Source organism: Musca autumnalis, unplaced genomic scaffold (assembly GCF_047663935.1).
Source record: "Musca autumnalis isolate F117 unplaced genomic scaffold, ASM4766393v1 scaffold_2, whole genome shotgun sequence".
NCBI classification, from domain to species: domain Eukaryota; kingdom Metazoa; phylum Arthropoda; class Insecta; order Diptera; family Muscidae; genus Musca; species Musca autumnalis.
In genome coordinates this window covers 233,553,743-233,580,526 of record NW_027411755.1, presented here as the reverse complement: position 1 = coordinate 233,580,526, position 26,784 = coordinate 233,553,743, and the positions used below count along the sequence as shown (strand labels likewise).

General features: G+C 34.4%; 1 protein-coding gene across 10 annotated transcripts in view; it reads right to left on the bottom strand.

Annotated features, from left to right (window-relative positions):
- CadN (neural cadherin) overlaps positions 1 to 26,784 on the bottom strand; it is a 792,724-nt gene that overhangs the window by 741,077 nt on the left and 24,863 nt on the right. For all 10 annotated transcript variants that reach the window (XM_073971019.1, XM_073971033.1, XM_073971023.1 and 7 more), the window contains one exon: positions 21,154 to 21,214. The gene's annotated coding sequence lies outside the window, so the exon portion shown is untranslated. The remainder of the gene's footprint in view (positions 1 to 21,153; positions 21,215 to 26,784) is intronic.

Genomic DNA, 26,784 nt, shown 5'->3' with positions numbered 1-26,784 from the left:
AATACCAAGTCTCATTTCGATGGTTTGCTGTGGCCACTACCTTCAAAATACAGAAAATCGGGAGGTACCGTTCTATGGGGGCTATATTAAGGCGTGGACCTATACCGACAAATTTCATATGGAAAGTTTTATACCTCAAATAAGAACTAAATATCAAATTTCAGCAATTTCGGAGGAATATTGAAGCCACAACTTTCAAAATACCGGAAATGGGGAGGTAGCGTTCTTTGGGGGCTATATGAAAGCGTGGGCCCATACCAAAAATTCTGGGGAGAAATTTTATACCCCCAACGAAGACTAAGTACGAAATTTCAGCCGTTTCGGTGTGATAACAAAGCTAAAACCATCAAAATACCGAAAATCGGGTTGTACCGTTCTATCGGGGCTGTGTTAAGGCGTGGACGTGTACCAACAAAATTTTGAGGGAAAGTTTCGTACCCCCAACGAAGACTAAATACCAAATTTCAGCCATTTCAAAGGAATATTGAGGCCACAATCTTCGAAATACCGAAAATCGGGATGAACCGTTCTGTGGGGGCTATGTGAAGGCGTGGACCCATACCAACAAAATTCTAGGGGAAAGTTGTATACCCCCAACGAAGTTTAAGTACCAAATTTCAGCCATTTCGGTGTGATAATGAAGCTAAAACCTTCAAAATACAGAAAATCGGGTGGTACCGTTCTATGGGGGCTATATGAAATCGTGGACCGATATAGCCCATCTGCAATAACAAGCATCCTAGGAGTAATAGAAACTTCTATACCAAATTACAAAGCTCTACCTTAAAAATTGCGAGCTGTATCTTGATTTCAACAGACGGGCGGAGAGACCGACATGGTTATATCGACTTAGAATTTTATGGAGGGTATAAACAACCACTTATATGTTAGACAGTAGTTCAGTTATCTAACCGCTATATATTTATTTTTTGGTTTTCAAGTTTATTTTCGTAGATTGCCGAAATATGTCTCCTAGAAATAAAATATAGACCAAAAATTTAATTGGGATATTTTTCCCACAAAAGTGAATTAAACTATAATTGCGAACTCTAGCATGGTTATGGTTACTAAACACACAATTAAAACTGTGGAATTTTTGTATGTACTAAGCTGTTATCTGAGCACGTACATCAACATAATTGGCATCTATGGAAAGGTCGATAGGTAGTCTTTCAAAAATAACTCACGTGGGCGGAATGCGTCATACGACCTACAGAGCAGATACAAATTCGGGTAAAAATTGTATTTTTGGTCCATTTCACACCCTAAATATTTCGCGGACACACGGAAGGACGGACGGCGAACACACGTCTCGTCGAGATATGAAAAATGGTATGTAACATTGGAGGTCTACTACGAATATTTCGCGGTGTTACATGAATTTTTAGCATAACGAACTTATAATACCTTTCCCACATTGTGGAGTATGGTATAAAATATTAGATTTTTCGGGAATGGAATGGAAATGCCCCGAAAAATATAACGTTGTAACAGGGTTCCCGAAGATAATCTGCTACAAAATAGAACAAAAAGTTAAATTATCATTTCAGAGCGGCCATCTGACCAAAATGTTGAAAGTTCATTTTAGCGAAAATTTGTTATTTAGCAATGATGTAAACCTTATTATAGGCTTATATTACTGATGAAATAATTTTTATTACTATGTTTTAATTAAAATGAGTTAAGACTTCTTGCCCAATTTCCCCTTGTTTTCAGAACTTTTTTGACAATATATCAGAGTTTATATATGTTCAAAATAATGGCTATATTAATAATCGCATGTATTTTAGGGTGTATCATTTATCAAATAACTTACAGCTACAGTGAATGTTATGTAATTCAGTGATCTCACTGCGGTAAGACCAAAAGAAAGATTATACAATCGGGAAAGCTTAATTTAATTTTTTTGTTTACATGGAATGTTGAGGACCCTTTCTTTCTTTCCTACATCACAAAATTTCAAAATCACGGCTTCAAGTTTCCACTCCAATTTTATTGAGTAATTTATGAAAGGAAAATGGGATTAGTAGAGAATTGATTTAAGCAGAGGGAACGTTTGGATATCATGACGTTATCCACTTTTTATATTTACAGATAGAAATTAGGAAAAAAGGCCGAGACACGTTTTTTTTGTTTTTTATCACGCTGCCGTGTCAGAATATGGTATATTTCGGAAATTCAATCTTTGTTATTTTCATAAAGAAACCAATTATAGTTATTTCCCTAAATATATTTTGGTGTTCAATCGTAGATTTTATCACAAAGAATTTCTGAATGCTGATAGTGGTTTTTTATAGAGAAATAATGCTGAGCAATAGAGAACTAATGCTGAGTCTATCCATGATGAAATCGCGGGTATGTAAATGACAAATTCTGTCGCCCAATTGTGCATCTCTCAACAGACTAATTTTGGCGTACAATTCTTATAGAAATTCTGGTTTCCTATCGTGGATCTTCTCAATAATTGATCAGGAACTAATAAAACTCTGGCAAACCGTCTTGAATTCTTTTAAAATGAAATTCTGGCGCCCAATCCAAGGTCTATACATTTATACATTCTTTTAGCAAAAATCCATAAACACAATTTTTCCCAATCTACATTTTTTATACTCTCAGCCTTAAGGTAAAATGTGCCTCATCGAAATAATGGTTTTAAGGCCAAAGAGTGTTTGGAAGAAATCTGTTTTAGAAAATTTGGTGTCGACTTAGCTATGTTCGTCCATCTGGGTGGCTGCCTGGAGAGCACGATAATTCTCGAACAGATCAGCCGAATTTTGATCAACTTCGAATATGGACAAGATCGATCAACTCTTTCGATAACCTTCCACAGAGTACATATTTCAAAATTTTTCAGAGAAGTGCAGTTTAAGACCTCTCTGGATGAATAGTAAATATACCTGTGTAAGCTTAAGACTTCATTAGTAGCTTCACTTCCTTTATGCTACAAATTTAGTTATAAGTAAAAATATGAAATAAATAAATTAATAAACAAAAATACCTCTCGGGAAACGCTTTTCTTTTTTGCAAAAAGCGTTCTCGGGTCCCCTATTACTACAGTACAATTTTTTTAGGGGCAAGTCCATACTTCCAGCGAAATGGCCCGAAATCTGTAAAGAACACCTACGGCAATCGTGTGCAGTGGTTGGAGCGCACGACAACTTTCGAACCGGATACTGCGTTGGTCCAAACTTTATTTGTCGCAATATTTCTGCCAGCCTTATATAAAGTTCGAAGATGGTGATTTTCGGTCTACTCCTTCTGGTATTTTCCCCCCAAATGTCAAGAATTTTAGCTAAAGCGGTATGTGCGATTTTTCTTGAATGGAGCAACAGATTTGTTCCACTTGGATTTAGTAATATTTTGCCCAATCTTACTTTTAGCTCGAAAATGGACCACATTTGGTACATCCCTCACAAATCTTCACAATAGTTGTTTAATACAGTTTATGGTCTTTTCGAAGAACCCTAGAAATTGTTACTGAAGGTATTTCTTGTGTTTAGAGCGGTATTATATTTTTGTAGGCAAGTCCATATTTCCTGAAAAAAGCTGAAAAATGTCTGGTGGGCGCAATATCTTTTAAGAGGAATGACTCGCAACCCTGAAGATGAAATTCAATGTTATTTCGAAATATTGGAAATAATATGCAATAAATAAAATATAAGCTTTGACCTCAATCTCAATCATCTTGATTTTATTATCATTCGAAAGGTCGAACAAAACATAAAAATACGACAGAAAAATATTTTTTTTGTACAATATGCATTTACTAATTTGTAGCAAGAGACCAGTTTCAAATAATCTCAACTGACGACACTACGTTGGAATAGAATTATATCATAAAAAATGGTTGATATATATATATATTTTTTCAAATTTCAAACATAATAAAGAATTTGTAATTGTTAAGATGTTCATAATAGTTCATTACAAAAACGTGTAAGAGGCTATATACAAAAATTTAAAACCACAAACATTAAGCAACGATTTTATCTTTTATTGTTGAATTGCTCTTATCAAAAATTTAAAAACAAAAGATCGCAAGAATGTATTTGCTAGATGTTGTTTATAAGCCAAGGTATTGGACGTAATATGTTACAAACGTTCAATAAATACAAATAAACATCTTGTTCTAAACTCAGTAACACTTACAGTCAGCCTAAAATTAGAAATAAACGCTTAAACAACACCTTAATACTTAACAACAACTATGCTGAAAATTGCTCAAAAAGTCTAAAGTGTTCATTATTTTTATACTTTCAAATATGTTGGACAATAAGTTTACCAATGTAGTTAAATAATTATCTGTAATACTTTCTCCAAATACTTTACATATTTCTTGAAAAATTTAAAACAGTTTAAAATTTTATTCAAAAATTATAAAAATCTGTAGCATAAGCTAATATCCTATGGAAGCGAAAATCATTTCGGGGGGGCCCGCCCCCCCCCCTGGTTACGTCGGTGATCCAAGGGATATTCTTAAACTGCACTTTTGCGAACATCTTTGAAATTTTGTGTGGGGCTATCCGAAGTTATGGACCGATGTAGTCCATATTCGAATTTGATCTATATTTCGAAGAAATATTACGATGTGCAAAGGATGGACAACATTGGGGAACTTCTTCTTCTTCTTCTTTATTTGCCATTCCGTATTCGGGTTTTAGCGATCATACAATTACATAATGATAATTTGGTATATTTAACAAATCAGTTTATTAATTTATATATAAGTTTCTGTTTTTGGCGGCATTCAGAAGAGTTCTTTCATTATGGTGTCCAGTCCAGTCTTGAATGTTTTTGAGCCATGATGTTTCCCGTCGCCCTCTCGGTCTTCTCCCATCGATTTTTGTTTGGATAATTGTTTGCAGAAGCTTATATTTTCATGCCTCATAATGTGACCAAGATATGCGGTTTTTTGCGAAAATTTTGAATTTTTGTGGGTGAGGTACCCGAAGTCACAATTTCTTTCCAAAGGTCTGCCTTTGTATTAAATTTAGACAAATGAGAAAGTGAATGATTTTCACGACTTTCTTCAAACCTAACCAATGAAATCATAGCATCACATGGAGCTTCTCCCAATAAATTTTGATGGGACAAAGTGATTAACTTTTTAAAATTCTAATAAGATATCCATATGTTTTGTAAAATATATAATTTTTAAAATCAGTAAGATTTCCTTTTGTATCTCAAGTCGAAGTGATTAACTATTTCTTTGTAAAATTAAAATTGTAAATTAAAACTTAATATTGGCCTAAAACTTATTTCGTGATTGTCTATACATTTTAGGCCATATAAAATTCTCACGATTATTCTTTTTCTAGGTATATGCTTTTGCTAGTTTGAGGATATGAGCATAAGTTATTTAGTTTTATTTTGTTTTCGAGTGGAATGGAGAGTCTAAAAGCTAAAATCATGGCCAACAAAAAATAATCTTCATAGTTGCTGGCAGGTTAAGTCGCGTTGAAATTGAAAATTATTCAAAGCGGATTTTAAGTTGCCATTAATTCGTTGGATGGTGAATACTACAGCGATAGGAAGAAGCAACACAGTGACAGCGTGAGAGGGAGTGAGGGGGTTATCTTTGGTCAAAAATTGAATTGCCATTCAATGCTGCAGGCGGCCATGCACGTAATGCAGTACCCTTTTACTGACGATGATGATGATGCTATTGATATTATTATTATTGTTGGTGGCTTGGTTGTTGTTTTTGCTGTTGTAGCTGATCGTATAATGTGCATGAAGTTTATGAATGAATCAAATTATTTTGGAATTTAGGTTTTTAGGCAAATGCACATTAAATGTGATGGAAAGGATGATGGATGCAGATTATGATGAAGAAGATTTTGATTTTGCATGATTCATTGGTTTTAGGATTTTTTTGTACAGCAGAAGAAGAATACATTTTCAATCAATTACTGGGGGATTATAATCAATAATATTATGGAAATTATAAATAATTTTAGATAATTATGTTTCAAAAATATAATTTTTTTCAATAATTATTTTCCATTTAGGTCACAAAGTAATCCAACTAAATTCCTTTAAACTCGGAAACATGGTTTTGCAGCATTTTATTTTCGTTCGTTCGTTTCTTTAATGGTTCCTAAACGTCTTTGACAAACGCCACACTAACGATGCCATTTTTATGACTCATCACCCTCTGTTTTTAATCAACGAAGGAAGAAACACAACAAGCGCATTGATGTCGATTTGACCCTGTCTGTTGCCGCCATCACATATAATCTTTAACTGCAACCGCATCAACAGCAGCTGCTGTCCATGCCAGTAAGCTAGTCATAATTTCTAAATACACTAAAACACATTACAACTTTGTAACAACATCGATTTATGGATAGGGTGTTAATGGACAGAGTTTCCACCGCGAAGTTGAATTTGTTGGTAATAATAGTTATGAATGTTTTTAGGATAATCCTAGAAGTAACGAGGGAATTTTGTAGGTACTTGAACATAAGTCATTAAATTGCTGTGTTAAAAGACATAACTCCGAATGTTTTAACTGTCCAAGGGTGAAAGTTTTAAATATCCGCCATAGTCCAATCAAACTTCTCAAATTTTAACCATGTTTTTCATTTGTCCACGGGTGAATGAATTTAATACTAGCGGTAGATCGGCAATAATCTCATAGTATAACCTCTGATTACTAACAGTAACCAAAGACATCCCAAAAACACTAACATCCTTCCCTTAGGAGCAACCACGGTTCATTATCCTATGTGTTTTTGAAATTATCCCAACTGAAATATTTGTTTGGTCGAAAAATCCCAAACGGCAATCATATCAAATCGCCACAACATGGGCGGCCACACACTATAACAAACACTTCGATTCCATTGCCATGCCATCGTACTACTATTACCACAGACGCCCATGTCATTTTCTGGACGAGTAAATGTATGCTTAATTCCAACCAAATGGAATTTAATAAACGAAGGCATTTAATAGGCATTCATAATGAGAACGTAATTAATTGAAACTGTAGTAGAAAGATAGGAGAAACGAAACATTACAGAAGCAAAAGATAAAATCAATTTTCTGTTTTGTGGAGGCCCCCGAACTTTATGTCGTTAGTAGCAGAAAACTAACGCATTATTAATTAACACTTATAGTGAGATAGAGAGAGGCTCCATCAATTGACTGACTAACGGAAAAAGAAAATACAAGTAGGAAAACACTTTTGATTGACCCCTAAAAGCCATAATGGATATGGACTTTTTTTTATGACTTAAATGTCACCAAGTGCTATGAAGGCAAACTGCTTTGCACATTGGATGGAATTAGAGAGATACTCGTAAGAGAAAATAGTTATAATAAGAAAGTTAGATGGTTGTAAGGAAAGTTTTCAGCGTTAATATTATATGCAAATGAAAATAAAATGGATATTTCAATGTAATGAATGGGAGCTATGTATAAAATGCATAAAAATGTATGTATAAAAATTATCCCGAAAGTTCTTTCTTGAGATCTTAGGTACATTTTTGTAGTTGACAGTATCCTTAATTTTTGGGCGGTTCGGTATCTGTGGCTTAGAATCGGAGAAAAAAGCATAAAAATCTAATAATTTCAAAAATTTGTGCTATTTTCGCCATTTAGAAGCGTTGATAGACAGTTCTTATATTTCATAAAGTTGTTTACTGATATCTTTGCGTTTCTACAGAGTTCGTATGTTTTATAAAGATGTTTATTGAGATATAAGGTACATTTTTGTAGCTGGTTGTTTGTTTCAATTTTGATCGGTTTGACAAACAAACAAAATCCAAGAAAAACAAGTAGAAAAGTATCAGTCGGCTTTGCCGAGAGAGATATACCCTCAGCCTGTGTGAATTGAAACTTTCATCTCTTGACAACATAGAATCTACTACCGGCTACGCAGATTTTGTGGCCCATTTTGCTGTGAAGCTCAAAAGTGTTGCGGAGGATGTATTTGAAGGAATGGACCGACATAGTTCATTTTGAAAGTGTATCTTATTTAGGGAGTCATTCCTTTCGATAGATATTGTGCCCAGTCATTTCTGTTAGTCACCGTATTTTGGACCACTATGTCAGGAAGTATGGACTTGCCCACGAAAAACATAATATCGCTTAAACAGTACCACAAAAAGTAGCATCGGATATTCGAACAGATCCTAAGTTGAATTTGAACAAACATTTTGAACTTTTATATGGGAGGTACCCTAAGAAAAATACCTATATGGACCATTTCTGAAGTAAAACTACATTTGGACAAAGTGTTAGGAGATTCAAAGTTTGAATTTCGTTCAGTTCATTGTAGTGACATTTTTAACTTTTGGGGGGAGGTATATAGTGCCCACCTTCGAACTTAGGGCCAATCTTCTCACTTAAACCAAGTCTGGACAAACTATTACAAAGCCCAAAATGTGGACCGAATAGGCTGGTCCTTTCGAGAGATATCGTGCGCTCCATCCACTACACATGGTACTACAAGTGTTTTTTTACAGTTTTCGGTCCTGTTCTCTTGCTTTCTTGCCCCTTACAAAAATGTACCTTCGTAAAGGAGGCAGCGAATGCAAATTGTTACAACAAATATCAAGGCGATTCAAGAGCAGTCCTTTAGAAGGTGTTGGCATATATAGTAAATATTTGAAACTCATCTATGTCTCAAATAAATATTACGATGCGCAATGTTCGGACAAAATCGGTTACTGCTTTCGAGAGTTATTGTGCGCACCATTTTAGTTAAAAATTTGGAAATTTTTTGGGGGAGGTACCTGAAGGAGTGGACTGATATGGCTTATCTTCGAACTTAAACTAAGACAACAGCGAATAACAAATCCAAATGAGAGCCATGTCAGCCGTTGTTTAACAAAGGGACATTACTCTCCCAACAATTCTCTCTCATTTATTTTGGACACCAATAATAAAAATGTAACTAAAATTCTCAAAATACGGAAAATCGGGAAATTGGGCCAATACCAAAACAACTGTTGAAATTTTTTTGTGAAGAAGTTTCATGACTGCAGGGATTCTTAAATGTCAAATTACAGATAGTTTGGTCAAAAAAAATTAGCTAAAATTATCGAAATGCAGATAATCGGAAGGTACTGTTATATTGCCTCAATACCAAACTATGGACCCAAGAACCTCAACTGTGAAGTTACCGATATTCGGGAGGTACCCTTATTTGGCGGCTATACAATTTTTGTTAGAAAAGTTTTGTTAATGTCAAATTTAAGCTAGTTGTGTAGGTTCCCAGCAAAAATTCGGATCCAGTAGTCATTACGTAACCCATTACGAAGTAATGTAAACAAGCTTCTTTTCCCATTACAAGTAATCTGAAAAGTAATGGGATACTTCTTAAAAAAATTACAAGGCAAACCTACTTACTTTGCTCCTCACTAAGTAATGAGGACGGTGGCACAGTGAGTGTGTGTCCGACTATAAATCCTAGGGTTGTGTGTTCAACGCTCACTGTCGGCACGCGATTTTTTATACCCTCCACCATAGTATGGAGGGTATATTAAGTTTGTTTTTCCGTTTGTAACGCATTGAAATACTCATTTGCGACCCTATAAAATATATATATATTCTTGATCAGGGTAAAATTCTAAGTCGATCTGAGCACGTCCGTCCGTCCGTCCGTCCGTCTGTGGTAATCACTCTAGCATCCACAAAAATAGAGCTAGGACGCTGAAATTTTGGGAGAATGCGTCTTTTGTTTGCAGGCAGGTCAAGTTCGATGATGGGCTATATCGGTCCACGTTTTGGTATAGCCCCCATATAACGGTACCCCCCGATTTACGGTATTTTGACGTTTTTAGCTACATTTTCAGACCGATTTGGCTATAATTTGACATTTAGGGTTCTTAAGTGTCAACAAACATATATAACAAAACTTGTGGGCATAGGTCCACGTTTTGGTATAGCCCCCATATAACGGTACCCCCCGATTTGCGGTATTTTGACGTTTTAAGCTACATTTTTAGACCGATTTAGCTATAATTTGAAATTTAGGGTTCTTAAGTATCAATAAACTTATATAAATAAAGTTGTGGACATAGGTCCACGTTTTGGTATAGCCCCCATATAACGGTACCCCCCGATATACGGTATTTTGACTTTTTTAGGTACATTATCAGACCGATGTAGCTATAATTTGACATTTAGGGTTCTTAGGTGTTAATAAACTTATAAATTAGAAGTTGTGGACATAGGTCCATGTTTTGGTATAGCCCCCATATAACGGTACCCCCCGATTTGCGGTATTTTGACGTTTTTAGCTACATTTTCAGACCGATGTAGCTATAATTTGACATTTGGGGTTCTTAAAAGTCAATAAAGTTATATAACAAAAGTTGTGGACATAGGTCCACGTATTGGTATAGCCCCCATATAACGGTACCCCCGATTTACGGTATTTTGACGGGTTTAGCTACATTTTCAGACCGATTTAGCTATAATTTGACATTTAGGGTTCTTAAATGTCAATAAACTTATATAACTAGTGACATAGGTCCATGCTTTTGAATAGCCCTCATATAACGTTACCGCCCGACTTCATTCCATCAAAAATTGTCAACATAGGTCCATGTTCTGATATAGCTCCCATGTAACGGTACCTCCGAATTTTCAGTAATTGGCAATTTTAGCTACAATTTTTAACAGAACTAACTGTAATTTGACATTTGAAGGTTGTAGTGGTCACCACAAATCTGCATCAACAATTTTCAACATAGCCCCAATATAACGATACTTCCATATTTTCGGTACTTTGAGGATTTTACTTAAAATGTTTAACCGAACGTAGGTCCATGTTTTTGTATAGCCCCAAAACAAACCTCCCGATTTTCCGTACCTTAGCTTTATTTTTTGGACGAACTTTCTGTAATTTGAAATTTAAAAGTCAACAAAAATTCTGCAACAAAAATTGCTCATTTAAGTTCATATTTTCGTATAGCCCAGATACCTCCGAACTAGCTGTTAATGACATTTGAAGTTCCCACGTTATGTACCGATTTTCGATATTTTGAGGATTCTAGCTAAATTTTTTAACCGAATTAGGAGTTATTTGACATTAAAGGCTCCCATCAAAAACTGTCAACATAGGCCCATGTTTTATTATAACCCCTATAAACAGTACCTCCCAATTTCTAGCCCACCAAAAATTGTCAACAGTTAGATATAGACACCATAAAAAATGGCCTCCCGAATGAAGCATTTTATGTACATTATCTGACATTTTAACGTACTCACTTAAAGTTGGGGACAGGAATGAATATTTTATGGTGGAGGGTATGAAAAGTTCGGCCCGGCCGAACTTAATGCTTTTTTACTTGTTTTAATTAAAAAATAACAGTTCGTGGTGCACATGTGCACTGCACATTTAAGTTCTTAAGCAACCCTTAATGTTCGTGTGCGTGGCATATTATGTAGTGTCTTTGGCTAGAAATCAGAGGGTTCGTGTGTTCAACTCGCACAGCGATCGAAATAAAATAAAGTAAAATAAAAGTAAGAAAGAGGGATGAAATTAAAAAAAATCTCTACATAAACGGTTCTAAAAATAGAAATTTTTTCTACTTACTTTTCAACTTCTAGTGGCCACAGAATAACTAGTTATTCTAGTGGTCATAAAATAACTACAAACTGAGTGCGACATGCCCCTGTAAAAATAATGGGGAAGAAAGGGGGTTTGCGAGTAGTTACGGCTGCCAAAAATCCCTTACAAAACCCATGATTTTGGGAGGACTTTTTTTGCTGGGTTCCTTTATATGGCGGCTATACCAAATGAAAATTGTTGGTGAAGAAATTTTATGATCACTGAGAGTCTCAAATATCAAATTACAGCTAGTTCGGTTGAAAAAAAAATTAGCTAAAATCATCAAATCATGGATAGTTCAGTCGAAAAATGTTGCTAAAACCCACAAAGTACCGAAAATCGGGAGGAACCGGCATATGTGGGTTATACCAAAAACGTGGGCCGAGTTGTCCTATCTTTGAACTTGAACTGCCTACACTCAGGTGCAAAAATATAGATTTCTAGCTCAATTATTGTGTACGCAAGAGTGCTTACAGCAGACAAACGTGGGTAAATCGACTCAGAATTTTATCGTGATCAAGAATATGCAATACGAGAATACTCCAAATGATTATTTCATTGCATTACAAAGGGAAAAATCAAACTAATACACCCTCAACACTATTGTGACAAGCGAGCGCTATGCTCTTAGCAAGTTCCAAGCTGGCAGCTAATTGTTCATAGCCAGCTCCCACTAATCGATCTCTTCCCCCACAGCAATCCGAATACCACAGAACCGAGTCACACACCCGACGACTGCCGAGCCGACCGATTGCACCGATCCGATAGTAACCCAAGTAGTGCTGAGCCGAGCCACATCCGACAACTGGCCAACTAGACAGCAACCCTAGTAGTGCAGAGTTGAGCCACACCCGACAACTGCGTAGCCGACGACAACGCAAGTAGTGTAGAGCCGAGCGACACACCCGACGTCTGCCTAGCCGAGAGCAACCGAATAGCACATAACCGAGCCCTACATCCGATTACCTCCGATTCGACAGCATTCGAACGCCTCGGAGTCGAGGAACACATCCGATTACCTTTGATCCGATCCTCATCGAGTCAACATCAATAACCCACTTATCTTGGAACCGATCTTACCAAAACAAACACCAACGAGCCGGCAGTGATAACTCAATTACTATCATACCGATCACCATCGAGTCGACAACAACTATCCGATTGTTAACGAGGCAACACGATTACTTGATACCATATCCATATTCAATCCATTTTCTTCAGATATTATTCTATAATAGATACCAGAGTATAATAAATATTGCATTTCTACGCATCCGTTTTTCACTTAAGGTTTGTGGGTCCTTAGGTAGATCCTGGCAGAGACTGAGCTTACCTCAACCCTAGATAATACAATCGTTATACGGGCTAAATTTTGTACTTACTTACTTAGCTGGCCCATTACAGAACATTTGTTCCATAGACCGAACTAAGAAAAGATCTCAAATTCGCTCTGTTTCGTGCTTCGCTTTTTAGAGTACCGCGCCTTGTCATTAGGGATACGCAAGTCGATTTTCGAGTAATCGATTCCTCGATTCTTTGATTTGAAGAATCTAAAAATCGGAATCGAGTTTTGACTTCATAGAGAATCGAAAGATCGATTTTCTATTTTGATTCTGCGATTCTTGCAGTGGGAATCGAAAGATCAATTCTGTTTTGACTTTTTGATGTACCACGAAAATGAAATATACAGATTACATTGGTAAGAGAAAGACAGCAATATTATATTATTTGTTGTACTGATGAACAAAGTTAATCTAACGGTACGGCAGTGTTGAACGCGAAGCATTGTACACTAAAACGTTCACATTTTGAACTAAGGAGTCATCTCGATAGAACGATTCTTTTATCCAAGTGAGTTCTAAGTAAGAATCAAAGGATCGAAAGATCGCTTTTTGATTCCTACGTAAGAATTGAAAAATCGTTTTTTGAGTTCTAAGTAAGAATCAAAAGATCGAAAAATCGATTTTTGCTTGGTAATACGTATCCCTACTTGTCATCTCTTCATCCACTTGTTTGCGCCATCTATTCTTTGGCCTGGCAATTCTGCGTGCACCGCCATGTGGCTCGAATTTATACGCCTTTTTAGCGGGTTCATCGTCGCTCATTCTTATTATATGGCCTAGCCAACGCAATTGCTGCATCTCGATACGTTCAACTATATTGTTGTCATTGTATAGCAGATACAGCTCGTGGTTCATACGACGCACACTGGTCGAAACCAATGATCTAGCGGCGCGAAAGTTAACAAATCGCACTATAAAATTGCGAAATATTTTCCATTGTATCGATTATAGACACTTTGCAGACAAAAATTTCGTTTTTTCATTTTTGTTGTTGTAAATATTCACTCAGTTATTCACTATCAAATACAAGAGTTTTTGTTGCATCAGATTTTAAAAAATTGTTTCAAAAAATTAAGTTCATATTTGTTTAAATGTTGAATAAATTCGTAATGAAAATGTACAAGATATATTTTTAATTAATAGCAGAGGGTGTGATTTAAATTATAAAAATTAGTTTGGGGTCTGGAGGTACTTAGTTATATAGCAATAAATTTTCAAAAAATTAAATTTTTTAGTTTTTTTAGGGTTGTGCGCGCTTGTTCCATAGAGTGCATCTTGTAAACTAAGCCGAACTTAGGTCCGATTATTTTTTTAGGAATGAAATTGGACTCTCTGGATACTGAATACCCACATTCGGACTGCAAATATTTGCAAATCTTATGATGACTGCACTTTTAAAATAAGGGATTTTGCATGAAATTCGCACAAATTTAGCTGTGCATTTGTATGGGAGCTAAATCAAAATATGGACCTATCTTGAGAAATGTTTGCAAGAAGGAGTTCTACCCCCGGAGACACTATAATACCATATTATAGCTAAATATGTTATTAAATATGGGGTAACAAGTAAAAATTCAACGAATCGGGGGTATCATAAAAGGGGCTACATCGAAACATAAATCCGTATTGAAAATGTTTTGCAAGAAGATTTTATACGCAGTGAGAACACGGAATGCAAAATTACAGCCAAGTTGAATTAAAAATGTGGTCATGATATTCAAAATAGCTTAAATTGGGAGGTACGGTTACATGGGGGCTATATCAAAACGTGGACCTATGTTCATAACTTTTGGTGGAAATATTTTGTGACCACTAGGAACCCTAAGTACCAAATTACAGCTAATTTGCTACGAAATTGTGGCTTAAATGCTCAAAATACCGAAAATCGGAAGGTACCGTTAAATGGGGGCTATACCAAAACATTAGCCGATATTGTTCATATTTGGCCCATTATTACCCACAGGTACAAGCTGAGTTTATGCAAAATTTCACTGACGCATCTCAATTCGTTTGCAAATTATGAATTTTGCGCCGCTAGATCAGTGCTTTCGACCACCGTGCGACGTCGATATTCACCGTCAACGCAGATCGGTCCGTAGATCTTTCGAAGAATTTTTCTCTATCTCTCTGCTTACGCAAGTACCCAGGCATTTGTAAAGCGTTATTTTTGTTTGACGAGTTGTGACTTTGTTTTTGAAGTGCTTACTTAAGGCAAAGTAGCATATGTTGGCCAATACAATTTTTTTTATTTCACAACTGATGTCGTTTGTTGTGTTTACGAAGCCTTTTACTACCTCAAAATTATAGGAACCAACTTCAACAGTTGGTCCGATCTCAATAGACGAACTGAGCGTTGACATCATCAATTTTGTCTTCTCGCCGTTTACCGCCAGAACCACTTTAGTAGATTCTCCTTCGACCATCATAAAGGTATCGGTTACTTCTTTTACTAATCGTCCCATGATGTCTATATCATCAGCATAAGCAAGTAACATGTGACTATTGGTGTAGATTGTGCCACTTCTTTTGACGTTTGCCTCTCGTATAACCTTTTCTAGCAGGATGTTAAAAAGATCACACGAAAGGCTGTCTCCTTGCCTGAAACCTCTTTTGGTACAAAACTATTCGGGGAGGTTCTTTCTTTTTTTTTAACTGAAGATCTTGTGTCAGTTAGAGTTATTTTACAAAGCCGAATGAGCTTTGCGGGGACACCAAATTCAGACATGGCTTGGAATACCTTTGAACGTAGCGGGCTGTCGAAGGCTGCTTTATAATCGACAAAAAGGTGGTAGGTGTCGATCTGCATCTCTCCAGGGTAAAGATCTGGTCAATGGTGGACTTGCCAGGTCTAAAGCCGAATTGGTATGGTCCAACAGTTTCGTTGAAGATGGGCTTTAGTCGTTCGCTCAATATCCCTGACACTATCCTGTAGGCGATAGACTTATGCCACTATAGTTGGAGCATAAAGTCTTATCTCCTTTTTTATGGACGGGACACAGGATGCTCAGTTTCCAAACGTCTGGTACGCATTCTTCCTGCCATATGGAGCTAACTAGCTGATGCATACACCTCATCAGCGTGTCGCCTCCGGTTTTAATCAGCTCGGCTGGTGGGCCATATTCAGCCGGTTTATTGCTGTCTTTACCTCATCTTGGCCGGGTGGTATACATTCAATACCATCTTCTGGGATTGGATCTGTGGTATCTTCGTCGACTTCGCTACTATTGGATACCAACAGTTTGGAAAAATGCTCTTTCCATACCTTAGCACACTACCTGTATCAGTTACCAGATTACCTTGTTGGTCTCTACAGGAGGATGTGCCAGTTCCATGGATTCCTTGGTGGATGTCTCTGGTATCCAAGTACTGACTTTGCGGCTGTTTGCATGGAGTGGGCAATGTTTTGCCATTGTCCTGACATGTTTTCGGGACGAGGAGTGCTTTGGTTAAGTAGTTGGGCCAGTTGAGTGGAATATGCTGTGGTTATCTGTTGTGATTGCAGCTTACCGATGTCCAACTTCCGTGTTGTGTCTGTTCGCACTTTGTTTGTTACGTTTAATCTGGTACGCACCTTTGCTGCAACAAGGTAGTGGTCCGAGTCTATGTTTGCACCTCGGAACAATCGTACATCCAACACGCTTGATGCATGTCTTCCGTTTATCACAACGTGATCAATTTGATTTCTTGTTCTTTGATTTGGCGACAGCCAGGTGCCCTTATGAATATCGAGATACTTAAATCTGGTACTGCTAACTACCATGTTTCCTGCAGCTGCAAAGTCTATCAGCCTCATACCATTGTCAGATGTTTCACTGTGGAGACTGAATTTCCCGACTGTTGGGCCAAAGATATTCTCCTTTCCAATTTTGGCATTAAAATCGCCTAGAATGATTTTAATGTCATGGGCAGGGCAACGGTCATATGTTTCTTCTAAGCGCTCGTAAAATATATCTTTGGTCTGTTCGTCCTTTTCTTCAGTGGGAGCATGAGCACAAATAAAGCTGATGTTGAAGAATTTAGCTTTTATTCGAATTGCAGCAAGTCTTTCATTCACTGGGGTGAAGCTGGATACCAGATGTTTTAGTCTCCGACTAACTACGAATCCGCAACCAAACTCATGCTTTACGTCATGGCAGATATAATACAATGCGTCATCTTTAGATGTTGCTGTGACGCCTTCCCGTTCCATCGTAGTTCCTGTATGGCAGTAATGTCGGCCTTGTACTTTTCAAGTACATCTGCCAATGGGTAAACTGCACCTTCCCTATAAAGAGTGCGAACATTCCAGGTGCAGATTCGCAGATCATGGTCCTAAAATCGTTTGCGGGTTTGTTTTTCTTTTCCTTCGTTTTTTCATAGTATGCTGTTTTTTCTAGGGGAGGGTTACTAACCCGACGCCCAAACCCAGATTGTTAACGTTTTTATGGGTGAACGCCCGGCACATGTTAGCTCACTACCTTTAACGTGTGTTAAAGGCAGTTCCCCAGGTGACACCACGGGGAGGTCAGTGTCTACTTGAGATGAAAGATGGACCAAGATAAATCCTGGGCTTTGCCATGTTAAAGCCGGTCAGGACCGTCCCTTGGTATCTTCCATCCCCTACGTCACACTTTGTACTCTACTCCATAAATTTATAAGAACCAGTCGGTAGGAACCGTTCTACAGGGACCTATACGATAATTTCGTGCAGAAATATGTCGCACCTGTTCAACAAAAGGGTAGTAACTCAAAATTTTGAAATTTTCACTTTTTAATAAAAAACGATAGATAATGATCAACTCCATCCACTGCACTATAGGTAATTTGCCCTGTTTTTGAGGCAAAAAGTCGATTTTGCAACTTTTAATAATAATAATTTTTTAGTTGGCATTGAAAAAAGAACATGTCAAAATTTATTAATATGAATGACATTTTTCAAAATAGCGCCATTATCGCGGTTTAAATTGCAGTCAAAGTGAGAATTTCGAAGAAGAACTAAATAAATATATATTGTAAGGCATATTTCAATGTATTTAAAACCGCGGAAAAATAAACCAAATATAAATATATGTAAAATGGAATAGATTGGCAATTGCGAGAGGAATTTATTTAATATATAATATAGCTTAAACATTTTGTGTAGCGACCAAAAAACACAAAAAGTCAGAAATAAATATTTTATTTTTCTTAAACTCACTTCATATAGACTTGTACTAAATTGGCCGTGTTTGGCCGTGATTGTGCCACCTAGAACACATTACTGAAAGTCTTCTGCATTGGTATTACTAGGTTTCAAAACCCGATTTTGCCCGTTTTTTGATATTTATGAGATTTTATTAGGTTACTTCTCAATAAAAAGTCTTAAAATTGTGGAAGTTTGGTTTGAGTAAATAAATAATAAATGTAAAAAATATTGTTGTTTACAATTTCATTGCAAGTAAAATAAGTAATGGCGACAAATTGTTCGGTATATCCGTGGTTTTCTATAAACGGTGCGGCAGTAATAAGCTTTATTTTATCTCTCTATTACATATTAATCATTGATACGGTTTAAAGGAGTACTAAACTCGTATTTATTAACGTATATTCAAAAAATATACAAAACTGTAGTAACAATTCGTTGGAAAATCTACTCGCGGGGTCAAAATTTGTGTTACTTACTACCGTGATCGTTTTCATCAGTTTGTTGTGTATAAGAAAACTAATGAAAATGGCATTGGAAAAAATTACTTTGTTCGTTATATACGTAGTTGCTTATAACCGTTGTTCCTTATATCCGAATTTATCTTTAAAAATCTTTGTTTTAGCTCACTTTTACACATAAATAATTTAAAAGGTTAAAAAATCCTTTAATTCCGCTGTTATTAATTTTTGTCTCAAAAACAGGGCAAATTACCTATAGTGCACTGTAAAAATCTCCCATTGTTTTGTCTACTCTTTCGTCAAAAAATACCGTTATTCTACTATTCATGTCCACAGAGTTACTACAATCCCACGGCAGCGGGTTCTTACGTACCGGATTGACCCGAAACCAAAAGTGTTTCGGCCAGCGGCTGCCAACCCAGCATTATATGCTGCTACAACAACAACAACAGAGTTACTAGTTAAGTATGAACAGGTTTTTGTCTCTACTGAAAAGTTAGAAATTTTGAGTTGCTTCCCTTTTGTTGATCAGGTGCGATGTAATAGAGCTTCAGCGGATAATAAATAATTTGTTTAAAAACCAAAAATCTGGAGGTACCGTTCTATAAGGGGTATATCATAACCAAATTTCTGGAAAAAATGTTGTAGCCTCAGCGAAAACTAAATAAAAAATATCAGCTATTTCGGTGGGATAATTACAATTAAAACTTTCAAAATTCCAAACATCTGAGAGTATATCAAAACGTTGACCTGTTCCGACAAATTTCTGGACTAAATTTTTGTAACCAAAGCGAAGTATAAATGCGAATTTTGGGTCAATTCGATGGTATAATGAAGCTTAAACTCTAAAAAATACCTAAAATCGGGTGGTACCGTTATATGGGGGCTATACCGAAACGAAGCCCTACGTTCAATTTTTCGTAGAGAATTTTCTTGACTACTAGGAACAGCAAATGCCTGATCGAAATATCGGTATACCAAAAACTGAATTCTAGGATTAATATTTCGTCGTGTTATATGCTATTTTTGGCAAAATGATAGTTAAAGCTAAAGCAGAATGGCTAAATATGGTATGGAATGGTACATATTTGGGCCTTGTGTGAGATAATATGTTAACAAACATAAGCAAATTTTTAACACATTCGTATGATCCTTATAGAACTAATAATACATCTCGATTTCGGTTTGCTTTCGGAGTTTTTTATGTTTCTCTTTGGTTTTCTTATCCAGTCAATGTTGCCATTACAATCAACCCAGATTTTCCAAAAAGGGGCTTATTATTGCTTTTTTGTTAATAGTTATAGTGCGATATGTACGATTATGGTTTCCATATCACATAATCATTTAAAGAACACTAGAAACTGAAACCAAAAGAAATGGCATTAAAATCCTGAATAAAATTGCAGATAAGATAATTGCTGCCACAGACGAATGTTAAGGATATGGGATAAAAACAAAGTAGCGATAACACACAAAATATAATATTTTTTCTTCACAAGAGGATAATATCTTTCAAAAGACCATAAAAATAATGGCAAAAACAAAAACGAAATTAAAACACCAACAAAAAAAAACAAACGAAATTCCAACTTAAATGACTGTAGCATTTTTTTAGCCGTTACAATCCGGCATGCCACCACCAATGTTGGACATTAAACAGAATCTTGTAGAATTTTTGAAAATAACACCAACATCAATACAATTATCTTCATGGCCAAGGACTGAATGGTTGAATAACAGACAGACTGCCTAGCAGGCTTGGCTGTCTGTTTGGCCACCATTTGGTCCAATGAGCCAGTCAGCCAGCCAACTAGACACCACACTTCATATGCGAGTGAAATTACAACATTTTTTTGCCGTTCATAGCTGCTTATCGTTCTCCCTCTCAATTTAATGGCAAACATGAACATTATGAATGGAATGGTATGAAATGTTTTCGTTTTTACAATGTTCAGTGTTCATTATCTGGATGTTGGTAAATTGACTGGTAACTTTGTCTTTCCTATCAAAAAGAAGTGAATGTTTAAGGAGGAAAGCCAAAACGTGAACATATTACCAAAAAACAAGAACAACAATGAGATGAGATCATTTTCATAAAAACAGTTTATTAAGGATTTGAGGGGCAACAGAATTAAACAATGATACACTAACAAGTCTGTATTCTCCTTACAAAATATTCGAAAACAAGGAACAAAAGCAAATATAATGAGAGTAACACCATTACGAGCGCCATACGTACTTACATACATACATGTAAAAAATTATGAACAAAATTAAAGTTGGGAAATAAGGACCATTGATGGCATGATAATTACATGGTTATTTTGGAGTTAAGACATACAAATGCGCGTTTCTGGTTTAAAAAACAGAGATATTTATTAAATATTTAGAATAAGTTTTGAGAAAAAATGCGGTGTAATGAGCATTACCCATTACTCGCTCTATAAGTTGTTGCCTTTTTGTTGAATATTCTTTAAACTTATTTTTCTTAAGAACAAAAATTATGACCCTACTTATGACAATGATACCGCTTCTTTTAAAAAACTTCAATAAGTTAATATTCGTCGTAACAGTACCATCAATATAAAAGAAAAAGATGAAGAACTTTATACTATGTACCTCTAAAACATGGACATCTTGATAGTCATAAAGATGTAAAATGAAAACGTGACGTTGATGTCTGAAAAATAAGCAAAAACAAAATAAAAAATAAGTTTGCGAAATGATAGTTAACTCATTCAAACGAACAACTAAAGGTGAGAAAAAATTCGCATGAACATAAATTTAAGAGGAGGGGTTTGAAAATGACATTGACTTTTTTAAGGGAAAATTCAATAAAAAGACCACTATTTTGCTGAATTTTCAACAAAAAATTCCTTTGAATTTTCAATAAAAAATTGTGTTAAATTTTAAATAAAAAGTTGCGATTAATTTTAAATAGAAAATTCTGTGGAATTTTCAATACCATATTCTACTAAATTCAACAGATTAATATTCATTAAAAAATTGTGTTTTCATTAAAAAAAATCTACTTATTTTTTAATAGAAAATTGTGTAGAATTTTCGTGAGAAATTCTGGTAAGCTTCCCGTAGAAAATGAATGAATCTTCCATAGAAAAAATTCAGCTAAATTTTACATAGAAAATCATGTAAAAGTTTCCATAGAAATTACTGATCCATTGAATTTTCAATTTAAATATTCTATTGAAGTTTCAATAGAAAATTCGGTTGAACTTTTAATGGAAATTTTAGATTTTTTTTTTGAATTTTCAATAGAGAATTTTATTATTATTTTTTTAATTTATTGAATTTTCAATAAAAACTTCCAACTCTGTAGTGTTTTCAATACAAACAATAATTGAATTTCTCATAGAGAAATTCTGTGGAATTTTCGACGAAATTCTGGTAAATTTTCCGTAGAAAATTCTGTTGAATCTTCCATAGAAAAAAAATCCTGCTGGACGTTACATAGAAAATTCCGTTAAAGTTTCCATAGAATATACTGCTGAAGTTTTCAACAAAAATTTTGCTGATTTCCCATATAAAAATTCTGTTAAATTTTCAATAGAAAATTCTGTTGAAATTTCAGTAGAAAATTCGGTTGAATTTTTAATAGAAAATTCTGTTGAATTTTTAATAGATAGATGTTGAATTTCATTAGAAAATTTAATATTTTTTTTAATTTATTGAATTTTCAATAAAAACTTCTAACTCAGTTGCGTTTTCAATACAAAAAATTTTTGAATTTTTCGATAGAAATTCTAAATTTTACATAGAAAATTCTGTTGATTCTTCCATAGAAAAAAATCCTGCTGAATTTTACATAGAAAATTCTGTTAAAGTTTCTATAGAAAAATACTGATGATGTTTTCGATGAAAACTCTGTTGATTTCCCACATAAAAATTCTGTTAAATTTTCAATAGAAAATTCTGTTGAAATTTCAACAGAAAGTTCCTCCAGATTTTTACTAAGAGATTGTGTTTAATTTCCAATAGAAAATTCTGTTAAATTTTAACTCGTAAATACTATTAATATTTCATTAGTAAATGAATTCTGTTAAATTCAACATTTTTGAATTTTCAGTAGAAAATTCGTTGAATATTTAATATAAATTTCTGTTGAATTTTTAATAGAAAATTCTGTTGAATTTTTAATTGAAAATTCTGTTGAATTTTTAATAGAAAATTCTGTTGAAAATTTACGCTGAGTTTTGAAAAGTACATTCCGAAATCCTGCTGAATCTTTAAATGATTTTTTTTAATTTCAACAGAAAACTCCATTGAATTTTTAACATAAAAATTTTATGGAGTTGTCAATAGAAAATTCGTTTGAATTTAGATAATTTTATTGAATTTTTTTTTTCAATAGAAACTTCCTTGTATTTTCTATACAAGTGAATTTTCTGATATTCTGTTGAATTTTGCTATGAAAAAGTCCGATGAATTTTTTGTGGAAAATTTTGCAATTGCAATTTCAAGGACATATCCTGTTGAAATTTCAATAATCTGAGGAATCTGTGGATAATTGTCAAATGAAAATTTCTTTGAAATTTTCAATTGGGTTTTTTTGTTGAATTTATAAAAGAAAATTCTGTTGAATTAATAATAGAATAATCTTTAAAATTATCAAGAAAAAATTATGTTGAATTTTCAATGGTAAATTTTGTTCTATTTAATTTAGCAGTGAATTTTGTTGTTTTTCAATAAAAAATTCCTTTGTATTTTCATTATTAAGTTCTTCCGTTAAATTTTTATAAGAATATTCGAAATTCTGTTGAATTTTCTGTGAAAACGTCTGTTGAATTTTCTGTGGAAATTTCTGTTTAATTATCTGTAGAAAATTCTGTAGTGGAATTCTGTAACTCATTTTTCGAGTTACCGACAAATATCGTTAAAACTAGAATGATTATAATTTAGGTAATTAACGAAAATTTTCAACAAAATAACAACCAAAATAAAGTTGTCGCTAAGTCCTACCAATAGAAACTGTTTTGTCAACTTTTATTGATACTTTTTATTCATAATTTTGCGTTTTAATTTTGCCGATTTTTGTCGGTAACTCTAAAAATGAGTTACAGAATTACAGAGCTACTGTATTTTCTATGGACGATTATGTTGAATTTGCAGTAGAAAATCTGTTCAATTTTTTTTCAAAATTCTGAGGAATTTTTAATAGTGAATTTTGTAAAATTTTCCATAGAACATTGTGCGATATTTTCAATAGAAGATTCTGATGAATTTTTAGTTGAATTTTCAATAAAAAATTGTGTGGAATTTTCAACAAAAAATTTGTGGAATTTTCAACATAAAATTCTGCGGAAATTTTAATAGAAAAATTTTGAATTGAATTTTTTAGAAAATGTTGTTCTGTTGAATTTGCTATTGAAAAACTTGTTGAATTCTGTTGAATTTTCCGTAGAAAATTCTGTTGAATTGTTAATAAAAAAAGTTGTCTATAAAAAATGTTTGTTAAATTTTCAATAGAAAAATCTGTTGAATTTTGGAAAGAAAATCATGCAGAATTTTTAATAGATTTTTGTTTTATTTTGTATGACCTTGTTGTTGTTTTTACATTTGTTTGTATATTTTTATACCGGGCTAATTCGGTCAGGTGTGTTAATGAATGTTTTATTTTATATACAAATATTTTCATTAGAAAATTTTGTTAAATTTTGTATTAAAGCATATTCAATATAAAATTCTGTGGAATTTTCAGTAGTAAATTCTGTTGAAAATTTAATAAAATATTCTGAGGAATTTTTAAAAGAAAATTCTGATGAATATTCAACAAAAAAATTCCCTGAAATATTTGATAGAAAATTCTCGAAATTTTCTATAGAAAATTCTGTTGAATTTTCAATAGAAAAATATTGTCGAGTTTTCAACAAAAAATATGTGGAATTTTCAATTGGAAAATTTTTGGATTTTTTAAAAAATCTGTACAAATCTATTTATATATCTGTGAAATCTTCAGTAGAAATTTCTCTGCAATTTTTAATAGAAACTTTTCTGAAATTTTCAATAGAAAGTTCCGTTGAATGTTTCATTGAAAATCCCGTTGAATATTTCATTGACAAGTAAAAAAGTATCAGTCGACTTTGCCGACAGAGATATACCCTCAGCCTGTGTATATTGAAAAAAAATTTTCCCAAAATACGTATGTATACATAAATATATTTAAGGGGTTTTAAAAATGTTGGGCGTTTGAACCGACAAAACTGTTGATTAGAATTAAAGATCATAAGTTTTACGGAGGAGATACTAAAAGGAATGGATCGACATTGACCGTTATGGAAGTGGATCTCCAGCCACAACATATGGTGCCATGGGGGGTTTTTACACTCTTCAAGAAGTATGGACTTGCCCCTAAAAAAACTTTTACAATCGTAATTGAGGCAGCGAATGAAAGTTGCTTCAAAAAAAATCAAAGTGATTCGATAGCAGGTCTTAAAGTGAACTTATCCGAAATTTTGTGTGGGAGGTACCGGGTGGAGTGGACAAATATAGTCCATATTTTAACCTGATCTATATCTGGTAGATATATTAGGATGTGTGAAGTATAGACCGATTCGGCCACTCTCTTCAAGAGTTACCGTACGAACAATTTTTCCGAACATTTTTGAACTTTTGTGGGGGAGGTACTTGAAGGAGTGGACCGATATAGCTTATCTTCAAACTTAAACTATGTTTGGACAAAATATTACTAAGGCCATATTTTGGACCGAATCGGCAGATCCGTTCGAGAGTTATCTTGCGCTCCAACCACCTCACACGGTGTCATACGTTTTTTTTTGCAACTTTCATGCTATTTTCTCAGGAAGTATGGACTTGCCACTGATGAAACTTGTACCGTCGTATGGAGGGCAGTGAATACAAGTTGCTAAAACAAAAATCAAAGCGATTTGAGAGCAGGCCCTAAACTGACCATTTCCGAAATTTTGTGTGGGAGGTACCCGAAGGAGTGGACCTATTGAGACCATATTGGAACCTCATATTACTCTGGTAGAAAGTTTACGCTATACAAAGTATGGACCAAATCATTCACTCCCTTCAAGAGTTATCGTGTGCACAAACTTTTCGAACATTTTCGAACTTTTGTGGGGGAGGTACCGGAAGGAGTGGACCGATGTAGCTCATCTTCGAACTTAAACTAAGTTGGGGCAAAATATTACGAAAGCCAAAATTTGAAACGAATCGGTTCATTCGTTCGAGAGTTCTCGTACGCTCCAGCCAGCAGGACAGACAGACGGACGGACATGGCTAGATCGACTCCAAATTGTCTGAAACACATTTCGTCAAAACATACTTGGGGTCTAAAACCATTATTTCGATGAGGCACATTTTCATCGTATCAAAGTGTATATACCCTCCTTAGCCTAAAGGCTGAGGGTATAAAAATTCTGCTGAAGTTTGTGGCAATTCTGTGAAATATTTAATAGAAAATTCTGGGAATTTTAAATTTTCAAAAGAAAATTCTGGAAATTCTCAATAGAAAATTCTGTGAAATCTTTAATAAAATTATCAATACTAAATTCTGTGGAAATTTCAAAGGAAAAATATTGTTAAATTTTCAACATAAAATCTGTTGAGTTTTTAATTGGAAAATCTATGGAATTTATTATAGAAATTTGGGAAATCTTTAATAGAAAATTTCTAAAATTTTGTTTTTCAAAATAGTCAGGCTTAATCCCATAGTCGTTGTTATAATATTTTATTAAAACAACTTTAATTTATTAGTGGGAAAAAAATTGGCGATGTTTACCAAGGGGTAAGGCAGGGAATACTATAGTTTCAGATCTCGCCACAGATCTTCATCAGTTCCCTTATTTCTTGTTTTTCAACAAGAAACTTTTTATACCCAAGTGTCAATTGCTAGCTCAAATAGATACGTGCGCAAAGAAACACTCTGATCGAGAATTTCTTTGGCACTACCTAAACTCTAGCAACTTCACTTGCAAACAAAACCAAATTTTTCCCACTGCTATGCGTTCGTCGGTTCTCGACGAAAAATCACATAACTAATTTGTTGGTATTGCATACTACAGCAATAAACATCATTTTTTTTTCAATAGAAAATTTTGTTGAATATTCCATTCTATTGTTCCATTCCATATTCTAATAAAAATTGTTCAAGAGAAAAGTCCAATTTTTATTGCAAAATATTGTTTTTTTATTGCAAAATATTGTTTTTTGCCAAAATTTCTATTGATTTTTTAATAAATTTTCAACAGATAATTGGGCTAAATTTGC